General features: G+C 43.2%; 1 long non-coding RNA gene across 1 annotated transcript; it reads left to right on the forward strand.

The window, feature by feature from the left end:
- Positions 1-3,170: 3,170 nt before the first annotated feature.
- On the forward strand, positions 3,171-15,219 carry LOC144499171 (uncharacterized). The gene is made up of 3 exons (XR_013498789.1): positions 3,171-3,289; positions 7,995-8,203; positions 14,365-15,219. It is a non-coding gene; the product is annotated as an uncharacterized LOC144499171 (long non-coding RNA).
- The last annotated feature ends 1,213 nt before the right edge of the window (positions 15,220-16,432 follow it).

The raw sequence follows: 16,432 nt of genomic DNA on the forward strand, positions 1-16,432 counted from the left end.
GGGCTTGTCCGTAGGGGATGGCTTCTTTAACGTGTTTAGGGTGGAAGCTGGAGAAGTGGAGCATCGTGAGGTTATCCGTGGGCTTGCGGTACAGTGAGGTGCTGAGGTGACAAACACGGGACACAGTGGACAGAGTACCCTTCGTTGTTTGTTTTGTTTCTTAAAGACTGGATTAGTTGTAAGTATTCGCATTCCAACCATTATTCATGTAAATTGAGTCTGTGTCTTTATAAGTTCTGTTTGTGAACAGAATTCCCACTCACCAGAAGAAGGGGCTTAGAGCCTCGAAAGCTTGTGTGGCTTTTGCTACCAAATAAACCTGTTGGACTTTAACCTGGTGTTGTTAAACTTCATAGAATCATAGAATCATAGAAACCCTACAGTGCAGAAGGAGGCCATTCGGCCCATCGAGTCTGCACCGACCACAATCCCACCCAGGCCCTACCCCCACATATTTACCCGCTAATCCCTCCAACCTACGCATCTCAGGACTCTAAGGGGCAATTTTTAACCTGGCCAATCAACCTAACCCGCACATCTTTGGACTGTGGGAGGAAACCGGAGCACCCGGAGGAAACCCACGCAGACACAAGGAGAATGTGCAAACTCCACACAGACAGTTACCCGAGCCGGGAATCGAACCCAGGACCCTGGAGCTGTGAAGCAGCAGTGCTAACCACTGTGCTACCGTGCCGCCCTTCTTACTGTGTTTACCCCAGTCCAACGCCGGCATCTCCACATCAAGTAAAGTTTAATGCAGACAAGTGCAAAGTGCTGCACAAGAAAGTAAGTACCATAGTTATTTTGTGAATGGTGTTGGAATAGCTAAGTATCAACTGAAGAAAGACTTTGTGATCTTAGTAAACTGAGTGTGCAGTGTGTTAATTCAATGCTGAGCACGAATCAAAAAAGTCAATAAAATATTGAACCAGAATAGTAAAATCCAAGGCAGGGTAAATTGTGAACAAACTGTACACTTTATCGTTGTGGTTGCCAATTAAGTAGCGAGAGTGTGAGAAGAACTGAGGCCTCTGGTATCAATGCAAGGAACTACAATGAAAAACTGAAGGAATTTCTGTCTTTTCAGCTAGAAATTAGACATCTGACAGGTGATCTAAGAGGTATATGAATTAGTTAAATGACATGGAATAGGTAAATCCACAACATTATGGTAAGGTAAAACGTAAGAATACGAGGAAAGGATACAGATTCAAACTAGTAAAATGTCAGTTTAAGACCGATGTCATGAAATTCCCCATGAAATAAATACTGATCAACATTCAAAAAAGATTTTCAGGAACAGAACTGTATACAAAAACCCGAGAATTTTTAACAATTGGATGCAGAAAACAGGCATTAGGATCTGTCCAATTGGATGAACTAAAGTGAATTGAAAGGATTTCCTTACAAACCGTTTTGCGATCCCAGCTGATTGACATCCTGGGATAGATATCAGGCTGGTTGGATCGGTGAGATGAAAGGGGTAATGATTTTTGGAGTCGTTATGACATATCGTTCTGGGGTTTGGTGCCTTCAATTGTGGCAGTCCAGGCTCCTAATGCTCAGATCAGGAATCTGAAGCCAACAGGAAGATTGGGCTAGTCAGTGCTCTGCGGTTTAACTGGGTAAGAAGAAAGTAATCATGTTTCAAGGATCAATTGTATGTGGCCAAGTGTTGTTGCTGCTTTTTAACATCTTGAGGTAAACGATAATCATCATAAGCACCGTAAATAAACTGCTCACATTGAATGCTGTTTGATGTTCAATAAATTTGTCTTTTTGGTTTATAGTCTGAAGCTTGTGATGATATCAAATCAGCTTCAAAGATAAAAGAGGCCATGTAGCGATGCATGATGTATCGCAGTAAAATAGAGTGACAAGGCATCTCTGTTTCATCCCTGCATCTCACTCCAATTATGCAGTGGCAAAATAAAGACACACTTTAGTTCATAAAGAACACATCACTCATGAAAGTAGTCTTTGATGCTGAATCCAAGTGACATATTTAACATTAAATCACAAGAATGCAACAAACTGACTCTATTTATGTATCCTTATTGCAATGCTCGCTTTATATAATGCTGCAGCACCTGATTTTAAAAGTTTATTTATTCGTGTTAGAAGTAGGCTTACATTAACACTGCAATGAAGTTACTGTGAAAAATCCCCTAGTTGCCACACTCCAGCGCCTGTTTGGGTACACTGAGGGAGAATTTAGCATGGCCAATGCACCTAACCAGCACGTTCTTTTGGACTGTGGGAGGAAATCGGAGGAAGCCCACACAGACACGGGGAGGATGTGCAAACTCCGTGCAGACAGTGACCCAAGACGGGAATCGAATCTGAGTCCCTGTCAGAGTGAGGCAGCAGTGCTAACCACTGTGCCACCATGCCAAGTGCAGTGGCTTATTACTCATTGGGGCCGATTTTACCAAATCGGCTTTAAGGGCCGGGTGCGGTCGTAAATCAGACCTGCGCCCAGCAGCCGTGCTCCAGCGCCCCCATATGCCTTTTTTCGGCATGGGTCCAGTGGGCGGGGCCTAGTGCATTTGCATCTGTCAGCGCGCCCGAGCGCAAAAGTCAAAGGCAGCGCTGACAGCACTGCTGTCTGCGCTGCCTTTGACTTTCCCTGGTGGGGGTTGGGGGGGGCGGGTGGGATGTGACTTCTCTTCCCTGAGAGGGAGGGATGTGACGTCTCTTCCCTGAGGGGAGGCGGGGGCGGTGGGGCGGGGGCGGTGGGGGGGGGGGGGGGTATCTGACATCTCTTCCCTTGGGGGGGGGGGGGATCTGACGTCTCTTCCCTGGGGGGGGGGTGATGTGATGTCTCTTCCGGGTTGGGGGGGGGGGGGATGTGACGTCTCTTCCCTGAGAGGGGGGGAGGGGGGGGGATCTGACATCTCTTCCCTGAGGGGGGGGGGGGGAGTAGGGGGATGTGACGTCTCTTCCCTGAGGGGGGGGGGAGTAGGTGGATGTGACGTCTCTTCCCTGGGGGGGGGGGGTGGATGTGACATATTTTCCCTGAGAGGGGGGAGGGTAGGGGGGGGGATCTGACATCTCTTCCCTGGGGGGTGGGGGGGGGGGGTTGTGGGGGGATGTGACGTCTCTTCCCTGAGGAGAGGGGGGGTGGGGTGGCTGCCGGGGTGGTTCGCAGGGGTGGTCCACAAAGGGTGGTCGGGGGCGATTCGGCGGTTCAGTTGCTGAGTTGCAGCCCTATCAGACTTGAATTCAGCAACACGGTAAATACGCGGGCGCCAATCGGATCGGAGCCTCGTAATGTGAGAATCCTTGGGTAAGTTGGGTGCGGGCTTCATTATGCTGATTTAAATGCATGCAAATGCATTTAAATCGGCCCGCTGGCCAATTCGGGCACGCGCCGGATCAGCCATTGGTAAAGGTGTGATTGGCCTTGGGTGGGGTCTGGACCGCGTTTTAGGCCCCACGCCCAACTTTACCAAAACGGGTGTGAAATTTTGCTAAAATCGGGCCCATTGTCTTTTATTAAACACTACAACCGTTCTCGGCCAGCAATGTTCCTAAAACAATGGATAAGATTAATAACCAGTTAATCTGTGTTTTGCATTTGTCTTTATTCCTATTGGCTCACTGGGGCTCTGCTGTACTAATGTATGGACCGGAAATGATGTAATAGACCTAGCATGGGAAACAGAGAGAAGAAGCAGCCTTGGCAGAGATCACACCATAGATAAAGCTCCGTTCAGTTTTAACCAAAACCTGTCTTGTGTATCACATCTCCAATGCACAACAATCTGTTTCGACATTGTTGGCTAGGGAATAGGGACAATTCCTTACATTCTCTTCCAAACCAGCAAGTTGGTCCTCAGTTTAACTTTGCATCTGAATGACAGCGGCTCTGATGATCCGATTCTTCCTGTAACTCAAGCTTCGCTGTTCCCAACCTATCCCACAGAATAACAACATCCTGCATATAAGTGTATATACATGCAGAAGGAGCAGCTTCAACATGTAAGGGGCAGGTTTTTCAGCCACGCTCACCTCAAAACTGGAAAAGCCGGCCCGAGTTCAGTGGACCTTTGCATGATCTGCCCCTCCACCCATGGCGGGCAGGATGAGAAAATTCCCCCCAGATGTCTCAATGCATTTCATAGTTATGGACAAAATTTGAAACTGAGCTACATAAGGGAATGTTAGAGTAGATAACCAACAGCTTAGACAAAGAGGTAGGTTTTAATAAGTGTTTTAAAGGAGAAAGAGAGAGAGATGGAAAAGTATAGGTGGAGAATTCCAGAGCTTAGGGTCTCAGTAGCTGAAAACCCAACCAGCAATCAGAGAATCATAGAAACATACAGTGCAGAAGGAGGCCCATGTGGTCTGCACCAACCACAAACCTACCCAGGCCCTATCCCCATAGCCGCATAGCTAGTTCCCCTGACACTAAGGGGCAATTTAGCATGGCCAATCCACCTAACCCCTACATTTTTTAAATGATGGGTCAATGAAAAGTGGGAATATGTAAAGTGCCAGAATTGGAGGAGTGCAGATATTTTGGAGGACTGTAGGGCGGGAGGAGGTTACAATGACAAAGAGGATTGAGAACATGGACAGATTTGAAAACAAGGATGAGAATTTTAAAAGGAGGTGCTGCTCACCAAGAAGTGAATGTTTTAAAAAGTTTATTTATTAGTGTCACAAATAGGATTACATTAACACTGCAATGAAGTTACTGTGAAAAATCTCCTAGTCGCCACAATCTGGCGCTTGTTCGGGTACGCTAAGGGAGAATTTAGCATGGCCAATGCACCTAACCAGCAAGGAGGAAACCGATGCACCTGGAGGAAACCCACGCAGACATGGGGAGAATGTGCAGACTCCGCACAGACAGTGACCTAAACCAGGGATCGAACCCGGGTCCCTGGAACTGTGAGGCAGCAATGCTAACCACTGATTTGATTTGATTTATTATTGTCACATGTATTAGCATACAGTGAAAAGTATTGTTTCCTGCACGCTATACAGCATACCGTTCATAGAGAAGGAAATGAGGGAGTGCAGAATGTAGTGTTACAGTCATAGCTGAGGTGTAGAGAAAGGTCAACTTAATGCAAGATAGTCCCATTCAAATGTCTGAAGGCAGCAGGGAAGAAGCTGTTCTTGAGTCGGTTGATACGTGACCTCGGACTTTTGTATCTTTTTCCCGACGGAAAAAGGTGGAAGAGAGAATGTCCAGGGTGCGTGGGATCCATAATTATGCTGGCTGCTTTGCTGAGGCAAAGGGAAGTACAGACAGAGTCAATGGATGGGAGGCTGGTTTGTGTGATGGATTGGGCTATATTCACAACCTTTTGTAGTTTCTTGCGGTCTTGGGCAGAGCAGGAGCCCTAGCAAGCTCTGATACAACCAGAAAGAATGCTTTTTATGGTGCATCTGTAAAGGTTGGTGAGAGTTGTAGCTGGGTGGCATTGTGCCACCATGCCACCCAAATGTACACCAGGGAGCACAGGGTGATGATTAAATGGGACCTGATGTTAACCATGAAATAGCTAGCAGAGTTTTGGATGAAGTTCAGGCTATAGAGTGTGGAAGATGGGAAGATGGCCAGGTGTAAATTGGAATAGTCAAGGCCAGAGGTAGCAAAGGAATGAGTGAGGGTTTCAGCAATAGATGAGCTGAGGCAGAGGGGAAGACAAATGGCATTATAGAGGTGTAAGTATTGGCAATGAAGCTCATCTCAGAATCAAGCATGACATTAAAGTTGTTAATAGTCAGGTTTCATCTCATGGTTACCAGGGAGAGGGATGGAATTGTTGGCTAGGGAACAGAGTTTGTGGCAGTGATTGAAGATAATAGATTCAATCCACCCAATATTTAGATCAGAGAAATTTATGATCATCCAAGATGTCAGACATGCAATGTGACAAATCAGAGACAATGGAGAGGTTGAGAGAGGTAGTAGTGAGGGAGAACTGGGTGCCATTGTGTTGTTACACATGTAAAGTGACATTGTGTTTCCTGAAATAGTCATTGAGGGGTAAGATACAGATCAGAAATAAGACAGGACTAAGGATAGATGCTTGGGGGATACCAATGTTAATTGTGCATGATTGGGAAGAGAGAAATTATAGAATGATAGAACACCCACAGGGCAGAAGGAAGCCATTCGGCCCATCAAGCTGGCACCGACAACAATCCAACCCAGGTCCTATCCCCGTAACCCCACATATTTACCTTACTAATCGCCCAGACACTGAGGGGCAACTTAACATGGTCAATCAACCTAACCTTTGGAGTGTGGGAGGAAACCAGAACACCTGGAGGAAACCCATGCAGACACAGGGAAAAGTGGAAACTCCATACAGTCATATGTGATTCTCTGGTTAGAGTGGAGAAATACAATTGGAACCAGGCAATTCTAGTCCCACCATGCTGGATGACAGAGGTGTGGGAGGAGGATACTTTAGTCAACTATGTCAAAGCCTACTTGAACCCTATCACAACTTGCTTCATTTCTGTACCTTGCCAAAACCCTGTCAATGCTGTGCACTGCGTACTTTGACAGAATTATGGTAATACTGATCTATCTTAGCAGCCTCTGGTAGGCTCTGTTTACCTTGGCATGGTCTAAAGAATACTGCTTTTGGTAAAGCTGACAGCTTGCACAGTGTACTAATGTGAATGGACAAGTTACCTATGTCTGTGCTCTTTCAGTTATTGCTACAAGACAGCATTGCAAATATTTCACAACAGGTGTTGTCAAAGCCAAAATGACCAACAGCAAAACCGGATTAAAATCTGAATGTCTTACTATCACAAGATTAATAATTTCAAGGGGCTAATAAACATCTTATTAACATGATGAAAATGACAAAAGTCCCAATTTTAAGCTGAGGCATGAGTTGATCAGGTGATGAATGGGTCAAGCAGGCAGCCCAATGCTCTGAGGCCCTCACTTGTATTTATTCCCAATCGCATTGAGAATTGGGCACCTGACCTACAGTATGTGCACCTTTTGCAGAAGCCACTTGAGGCCTATTCAGAGCAGCAACAAAAGCAAGTCTGCACTCCATACTGCAATTTTCAACTCAGGAACAGTGGAAATATTTGTGGCGCTGGAAATGAGTGGCAGGGATAACCTGTTTTCTAATTCCTCCCCTGGAGGAAGAAAGAAGCTGCAGCATTATTCCCAGGGCCATTATGCAGCAGGCCCAGAAGGAGGTAGGTGGCAGCTAGGCCCAGTGCACGCTGAATCTACGACTTGGCTTCAAAGTAGGGAGACGTTCAAACACAGCAGAAGAGCAGTGAAATCAAATCCAGCCTTTTATCTCTCCAAACCTCTGGAACAATCAACAACATTTCTTGCACCCCACTCTGCTGGACAGGCATATTCACAAGGGCGCATGACAATGCCTCATCCGTCACATAGCAGCACCAGGTGTAGCCTCTAATAAATCTGTAGCTAAAATATCCATTGGCTGCAAGTATTGGAAACATGCTGTTACGCACTCTGTTGTTATTTTAATCACTGACCTGTTAAAAAAATCCATTAAAACTGAGGCTATATATTGGGCCTTAAGTGTGGTTTATAGATTTTGAGTCTAACTTTTCCTCTCAACACTGAGAATATTTGTATTAATAAATTGTCCAGTAGAGTGTAGTCAAAGAGTGAGGACACTGAGCATAGAAGAATTCAGAGGTGGCATTTTTGAAGGATAGGCTTGCAGACCACGAAGGCACAAACAAACAAGAGCTTTATTGGAAAGGTGTTTGCTCTACAGGCTGTTAGGGTAGACTGTCCGTTTGCCCATAAAAATGGCCAATGATGTCATTAGGATGTCATCTGTTCGGTCCCTTAAAGTGCCATTGTTCCAACAAGGAACAATGTGAATACACAACATTTCCCAAATAACTTTCATAGCGAAGCCCATCCCAGTTGGGCTTCTCCAGAGTTCCCTGCACCTATGAATTCTGATCTCTGTTTGGACTAATTAGATTTCTGTCCCCCTCTCCTTCCACCGCAGGTGACTCTCCAGTTTGGAGACAGAGGATTCACAAAGTAAAGAGGGGAGAGTTCCGATGGGGTGGGAGGAAATGGGGAAGAAGAGAGGATTGCTGCAGGATATAGATACATTCATCTTTTCTGTTCAAGCAACTCTGGATCAATGGAACACCAAATTGAGTGAACAGCCGGAAAGAAGTTGCAGCCAATGGTGAGGGTAAGGAACTATTGGTAAGCGGCAAAACAACACCTTCAATTTTCTTAATGTTCACCTGTATGAATTTCTGGTTCATTCATCACAATGCTAGACTGGCAATATGACAGCACAGAGATGAATGTGGTGGTGAAATAAGTGTTGGAGAGAGATGAATCAATTAAAGACCACCCTAGTTACTGTCACAAAAAGGCTTGTTCATCCATCACCAATAATTTCTACATAACTCAGGCACGAGTGGCTTATTCAACAAGTTTTTGTATATATTGACTCAACTCCTGTCTGCAGTATACATGAAATGATAAGGAAGAAAATTACATGCAAATAGTACAAGTGCAGAGTAATCAGTTCCAAATTTCTAGGTGAACTTCCCAAGAATTCTGACACTCAAGAGTTGAAAACTTTATCTGTGCACTAAACAGCTGCTATCTGGAACTAAGAATCTACTGATGACCATGAAACCGTTGTCAATTGTTGGAAAAGCCCATCTGGTTCACTAATATCTTTTAGGGAAGGAAATCTGCCATCCTTACCTGTTCAGGCCTACATGTGACTCCAGAACCACAGCAATGTGGTTGACTCTCAACTGACTTCAGGCAACTAGGGGTGGGCAATAAATGCGGGCCAGCCAGTGACGCCCATGACCACGAATGAATTTTTAAAAACGGCTACATGTACTCAACTCCCATTCTTCTAGCCATGTGCCATCATTCCATCTCTGCTGTAGGTGACTGTGGCCACACCCCTCAGGAATGCAAGTAATTATCTTTGCAAGTCATGACCTTCAATTCAAAAGTTTCCCACGATGGATGTGTAGGTTTCCTAACAACCAGCATTCTTATCTAGGTAAAAGTCTTCTCTTGACATGCACGTTACACCTAAGGGAACTTCAGCATTATCTGTTGCGAAGCTTCTGTTTCTCACAAGTACCGAGAAGAAGCTTCCATCCCCACTCCCCAATCCTCCAGATTCCAGTCAGAGTCAGACAGACATGCCCAAAGAAGTGGAAAATTTAATTGAAAGTCCAGGGCAAAATCCATTTTTGTTGGAGAAGACGTCTCCTCAGATTCAGGCTCTGGTAAGTCAAAGTCCTTTGCCAAGATTTCAAAGTTTGGGTCAGGAATTCTCTTAGGAATTAGAAACCAGTGGTAAAGTTGGATTTGGAAATAAATAAAAAATGAGAAATGTATGTCAGTTGTATGGAATTTGAACATTGTGGCTGGAATTTTACCGCCATACTGCTCGCAGAACGGCATTCTCTGTTGGCCTCGGGCGGGATCTTACGAGCCTCGGGTGGGCGAGGTGGTAAAATTGCAGCATGTGAGTTGGATTTTCATTGGGATGATTTGGGAGCCCTTTAAAAATGATGGCCGGGACCTGATTCCTGCATTTCCGGAGTTTACAATTTTTGAGGATGCCTTTTAAGGATGCTCAGCCAAATCTCCATTCATTGCAGCAGGACTGGAGAATTCCAGCTGCGGGCAAGGTGGGAGAATTCTGGCTATTGTTAGCATTGGTGCAATTAATGACCTGAGGGTCATATGTCAATGGAGTAGAGGGGAGACAATATAGTAACATGGAAAATAGGAGTATGAGTAGGTCATTCAGCCCCTTGGGTCTGCTCCACCATTCAATATGATTATCTCAATACCATACTCCCCATGCCACTTGATACCTCGATTGTCTAGAAATCTATCCATTTTCTTCTTAAGCATATTCAGTGACTCGTCCTCCACAGCCTTCTGTGATACAGAATTCCACAAGTCCACCATTCTCTGAGTGAAGAAATTTCTCATCATCTCAGTCCTAAATAGTCTACCTGTATCCTGAGACCGTGATGCCTTGTTCTAGACCCCTCCAGAGGAAACAATATCTCTGCATCTGCATCCAGTCTGTCCATCCCTAACAGAATGTTATACTTTTCAATGAGATCCCCTCTCATTCTGCTAAACTCCAGTGAATACAGGCCTAGTTGTCCCGATCTCTCCACATACAACAATCCTGCCTGCCCAGGTATCAGTCTGGTGAACCTTCGCTGCACTCCCTCCATGGCAAGTATATTCTTTCTTAGGTAAACCAAAACTGCACACAATGCTCTAGGTGTGGTCTCACTAAGGCCCTATACAGCTGCAGTAATACATTCTTGCTCCTGTACTCAAGTCCTCTTGCAATGAAAGCCAATATACCATTTGCCTTCCTAACTGCTTGCTGCACCTTTATGTTTGCTTCAGTGACTGGTGTTCAAGGACAGCAGGCCCCTTTATAGGTCATCATTTCCCAATCTATCACCATTTATATAATATTCTGCCATTCTGTTTTTCCCACCACGTTACTACATCTGTCATACTTTTGTCCACTCCCTCAAATTGTCTAAAATGCCTTGAAGCCTCTTAACATCCTCCTCACTACTCACATTCCCATCTAGTGTTGTGTCATCTGCAAATTTGGAAATATTATATTTGTTTCCTCATTCAAATCATTGATGTATAGTGTGAATAAATCAGAGCCTAAGCACTGATCTCTACAGAACCCCACTATTCACCAACTGCCACTTGAAAAAAGACCCATTTATTCCTACTCTATGTTTCCTGTCGCTAACCAATTCTCAACCCATGTCTATATAATACCCCAGTCCATGTGCCTTAATTTTGTACACTAGCCTCATTTGTGGGACTTTATCAAAAGCTTTCTGAAAATCCAAATACACCACATCCACTGGTTTTCCCATATCTATTCTGCTCGTTACATCCTCAAAAAGTTCCAGGAGGTTTGTCAAACATGATTTCCCTTTCATAAATGACTTTTTCTAATCCTGTTGATATTTTCTAAGTGTCCTGTTTTAACATCATTTATAATCGACTCTAACATCTTCCTTACTCGTGATGTTAGTTATCAGTTATCAGTTACCAGTCTGTAATTCCTTTTTTTCTTCCTCCCTTCTTTTTTACATTTGTCACCCTCCAATCTGCCAGGATTGTTCTAGAATCTATAGAATTTTAGAAGATGAGAATCAATGCATCCACTATTCCGATGGCCAACTCCTGGGATGTAGATTATCAGACCCTGGGGATTTATTTTTTTTGGTCCATTAATTTCAGCAGCACTATTTTGTATTTATTCTAATTTCCTTCAATTCCTCCTTCTCACTATGCACTTGGTTCCCTTGCATTTCTGGAAAGTTATTTGTATCTTCTTCCGTGAAGACAAAACTAAAGTAATTGTTTAAATGCTCTGTCAATTCACTGTTCTCTGTTATAAATTCTCCTGTTTCAAACTGTAAGGGACCTACATTTGTCTTCACTAATCTTTTCTCTTTTTACACACCGATAGAAGTTTTTACAGTCCCGTGCTTATGTTCCTTGCAAGTGTACTTTAATTCTCTATTTTCTTTCCCTATTAATCAATCTCTTGGTTCACCTTTGCTGATTTGTTCCCAATCTTCAAGCTTGTTACTTTTTCTAACAACTTTATCTGATTCCTCTTTGGATCGAATACTATCCATAATTTCTTTTGTTAGCCAAGGTTGAGTCACTTTTCCTGTTGTGTTTCTGTGCCAGAAAGGAATGTATAACTATTGCAATGCATGTGTTCATTCCTTAAATATTTGCCATTGCCTATCCACCCTCATCCCTTTTAATAAAGCTCCCCAATCCATTGCAGCCTACTCACCCCTTATACCTTCATAATTTCCTTTATTTAGATTTAAGACGCTCATTTTAATGTTTATTTATTAGTCACAAGTAGGCTTACATTAACACTGCAATGAAGTTACTGTGAAAATCCCTTAGTCGCCACACTCCAGTGCCTGTGCGGAACACTGAGGGAGAATTTAGCATGGCCAATACACCTAACCAGCACATCTTTCAGGAAACCAGAGCACCCAGAGTAAACCCACACAGACAGACTCCGCACAGTGACCCAAGATGTGAATCGAACTCGGGTCCCGGGCACTGTGCCACCATACCGCACATTGTGCCACCCAATCGTTTTGGATTGGAATACCTCACTTTCCATCTTAATAAAGAATCCCTGCATTTTCTCTAAAGGCGAGTCACTAAGCAGCTGCAGGACGGGGAAAAGGTGAATAGCCAATGGTCCTGGGCCATATCAGTACCAACAACATAAGGAAAAAGAGGGATGAGAAGCTGCAAGCAGAATATAGGGAGCTAGGAAATAAATTAAAGGACAGGACCTGAGAAATATTAATCTTAGCAAGATGAAGAATAGGAGAATAGACAAGATTAATGTGTGGCAAGAAAGGAGTTGTAGGAGGGAGGGATTTAGATTACTAAGACATTGCGATTGATTCTGGAGAGGATGGGACCTGTACAAGCTGGACAGGTTGTACCCCAGCAGGACTGGGACCAACATCCTCCCAGAGTATTCGCTAGTACAGTGGGGGAGAGTTAAAACTCAAGTGGCGGGGGGGGTGGGAATTTGATCAGAGAAACACAAAAGAGGGAAACAAAGATAGAAATGAAAGATAAAAAAATAACAAGATCCTTGTTATATTCTAGGGCAGGAAAACTGGAGGAAAAGTCTTTGCTGGAGGTGTGCCCAGTATATTGAAATACGCAGGAGTGGAGCCACAAAAGGGCAGTATTACCAGCACACAACACACACACACACACACAAAATGCTGAAAAATCTCAGCCGGTCTGGCAGCATCTGTGGAGAAAGAATAGAGCCAACATTTCGAGTCTGGATGACCCTTTGTCAGAGCTGCGAGTACCAGCAAGTTGGGAGAAGAGAACTCACTGGTTGTAGAGAAGTTTAAAAGGATAGGGAGGGATAATTGACGGCCAGTAGCGGAGCTACAGTTGGACTCATGGTTCAAAAAAAAAAGAACCATTCACGATCCTTTATCACTGCCCAGTGTCCCTTGCTGAAAAGTCAAAGTTTGTAGGATGCCAGTTGCGAACACAGTAAAACTCAAGGGAAGGCAGTAGATGGCAACACCCATTGTACCCATATAGGACAAGGCACTAGATGGTGGCCAACTCCCATGATACCCACACAAGACAAGGCACAAGTTGTGGTCTACACCCATGGTATCCATACAAGACAAAGCACTAGATGGTGGCCAGCACCCATGATATCCATGCAAAACAAGAGGCCTGCACCCGTGGAATCATGCCAGCAAGAGTCAGCATGTTCAGGAAAGCAGAAAGCTCAGACATTTTCCCCAATTATGATGAATGCAAGAAGTAGGCTGGATTAATTTTCTCCTCGACACCTTGTTTAACTTTAATTAATATTAATTACAAACCTTTTATCTTTATGAAGTCAGTCTTTAATATAACATGAGAGTGAGGCCAACAGAATGATAATGATTTAGATGATAATAAGTTAAACATCAGAAAATTAATTCAAAGCAGCAGTATTTATAACCAGCCTCCAGAGAACATGGAGGACCTATTGTCCTCAATGATTTGTCTACAATCAGACACCATTATAATGTCAGTCTTTTTAAAATGCGTCATTGGTTTACCTGATGTTATTGTGAAGGGTAACTTTCTCCTATGTCCCAAAATGTGCGAAATCCTATTTTTCAGACACATGATCCTGTCTTTAAAATTACAAAAGTCTTAATTGCAAATTTGTTGCAAAATTGAACATTAACAATTCTGCTGCCAATACTGGAAACATGAAAATACTGATGTACAACAAGCAGGAATCAGCAGAAATAATTGTGGCCTGAGCAAAGGAAATTTACTGTATCTTCATTCTGTGAGTCTCTGTTTGAGCATCAAGCTGTTATTTAATCATGTTAGGATCAACAGGTTTAAGGAAAAGCTATTGTGGATGTTTTTCAATTTTGGTGCAAATCCTTCTGATGCCAGCGGTCAAAGGTACAAAGAAAATATTGTCCATCTCAGCAAGAAGAAATAAATGAAACCTTAGAACAAAAAGCATCGCAAATTGGTGCACCCAATTTTATGGCCTGGAGTAATGCAAATACAGAAAGTTAATCTGAGTTGGACTTTTGCAGTTATCTAGTGGCCGAGGTTTGGTGGAAATTTACGCGTGGGATAAAAAAGTCCAAATTTATTGAATTTTGTATACCAGAAATTGGCATTAAGCTGATTTTGTTTTGGTGCATGTGTAAAGGAAAGTTTGGGTGACTATATCAGAGATTAACTCTTAATAATGCAGTAAACTTTGCATTATTCTACAGTCTACCAACTGGAATTCTCTACCAACCAGAATTTCTGATGTTGCCCGGAAAGAAATCAAGCTGGAAGCGACGACAAAGTTGGCCAGAACCCAAAGATTTCCCAAGTGCTGCCATCAGACTTTTGAATGGATCTACATTATATAAAGCTGATCTTTCTCTACACTCTAGCTATGACTGTAACACTATATTCTGCACTGTCTTCTTTCCTTCTCCCCATGTACTCTATGAACTGTATGCTTTGTCTGTATAGCATGCAAGAAACAATACTTTTCACTGTATACCAGTGCATGTGGCAATAATAAATCAAATTAAGTCAACTCAAATCAAATCAAAATCACCTTGGAATGGCTCGCCAAGTTTCCAGCGAAGGCACTGGTTCTGTAATTTCTACTTTTGTTATTGTTTGAATTATAAGCCCCATCCTGCAATTAAGATGTCCAATAAACCAAGGAAAAGCTGAGGTGAGAAGTCTAACTGAGTTGCATTGGCACTAAGGCAGAAAATTTGCATCTGTAGACATACTGAAAATGACGAGAATCGAAACATTTTGAAGGATGAATATAATGTTGACTCATCCACTATCATTGAATCATAGAATCCCTCCTTCAGTGCAGAAGGAGGCCATTAGGCCCAGTGAGTCTGCACCGATAACAATCCCACCAAGGCCCTATCCTTGTAACCCCAGATACTTAGCCCGCTAATCCCTCTAATCTATGCATCCCTGGACACTAAGGGGCAATTTAGCATGGCCAATCAACCTAACCTGCACATCTTTGGATGGTGGGGGGAAACCGGGGCACCCAGAGGAAACCCACGCAGACACAGAGAGAACGTGCAAACTCTACATAGACAGTCACCCAAGCTGGGTTTCAAACCCAGCTCCCTGGAGTTGTGAGGCAGCGGTGCTAACCATTGTGCTACCGAGCTGCCCCGATATACGATATCAGGAGTCAAAAAGAACAACTGATGAAGTTTTTCGCTAGTTCTGAATCGAATAAAGCTGTTGAAGGAAGCCACATTCTACATGTGCCTATGTTAGAGCAGCTGGACAGTGTTTTGTGTGAATAATTCTTGTTGAAACATTCAGGGGATGCCCCTCTTTCCTGCCCAATACTCATTGAAAAGGCAAAAAAATAAAATTTCATGAGGAAATGAAGTCGACTGAACCGGATAGATTTTCTGATGGACTGCCCTCAGGTTTTAAACTTCAGCATGGCATTATAGACTTAGATGGGTCCGATGAATGAAAATCAATTGACCATGAAGCTGTAGAAAAATAAAATCTAGCGAATTTTTAAACAAATGAATTACCGGACATGATCTCAGCCCTTGATTAAGATTATAATGCAGGTGAAACTGGCTTATGTTTGTAATGTTAGTTGAATTCTAGCCTGGCAGGTGCAAGTGAATCCGGCTCTACTGGTTTGAAGCAGAATAAAGATAGAATTACTGTGCTTACGTGGGTAAATGTTACAGGCGCACGTACAATAAATCTTTTAGTGGATAGAGGCGTCCTTGGTTCTTTCAACATGTTGCACAATTACCTGTAATTTACAATGCACAGAGTAATGTACGGAGGGAGAATGACTTTTTCCATGAATGGTTTCATCATGTTTTTGTACCCAACGATGAAAGAACATTTTAGAAAAACAGACAAAGCTGAAGATAACAAAGCTGAACTATTGTGAGACAACTGTCCAGCTCCACCCTTCATGAATCTGAGATATTGATCATGCTGAAACATTTTTACCTGTCTCCCATTGTAACCTTACTCATTCAAACAGGGTATCATCCAGAATATGAAATGCTATTTCAAATGAGACTTCATGCAAATGTTAATCAATCATGAAGGCACTATACAGAACTTTCAATCTATTTGCAGCATTAAAGAGGCAATTGTTAACATGGCCTGGACCTGAAAATCAGTGAAAAGTGCAACATTGAGAAGGGCACGGGAAAATGTTGCTGCCCCAGGGTTATGTTAGTGGAAGGATCTTCTTCTGAATAATATTTTTAAGGATGTAATTAAAGGCTGAGAACAAATACATTACTTGAAATTAAGTAAATG

The sequence above is a fragment of the Mustelus asterias genome, chromosome 9 (genome assembly GCF_964213995.1).
Source record: "Mustelus asterias chromosome 9, sMusAst1.hap1.1, whole genome shotgun sequence".
Classification (NCBI taxonomy): domain Eukaryota; kingdom Metazoa; phylum Chordata; class Chondrichthyes; order Carcharhiniformes; family Triakidae; genus Mustelus; species Mustelus asterias.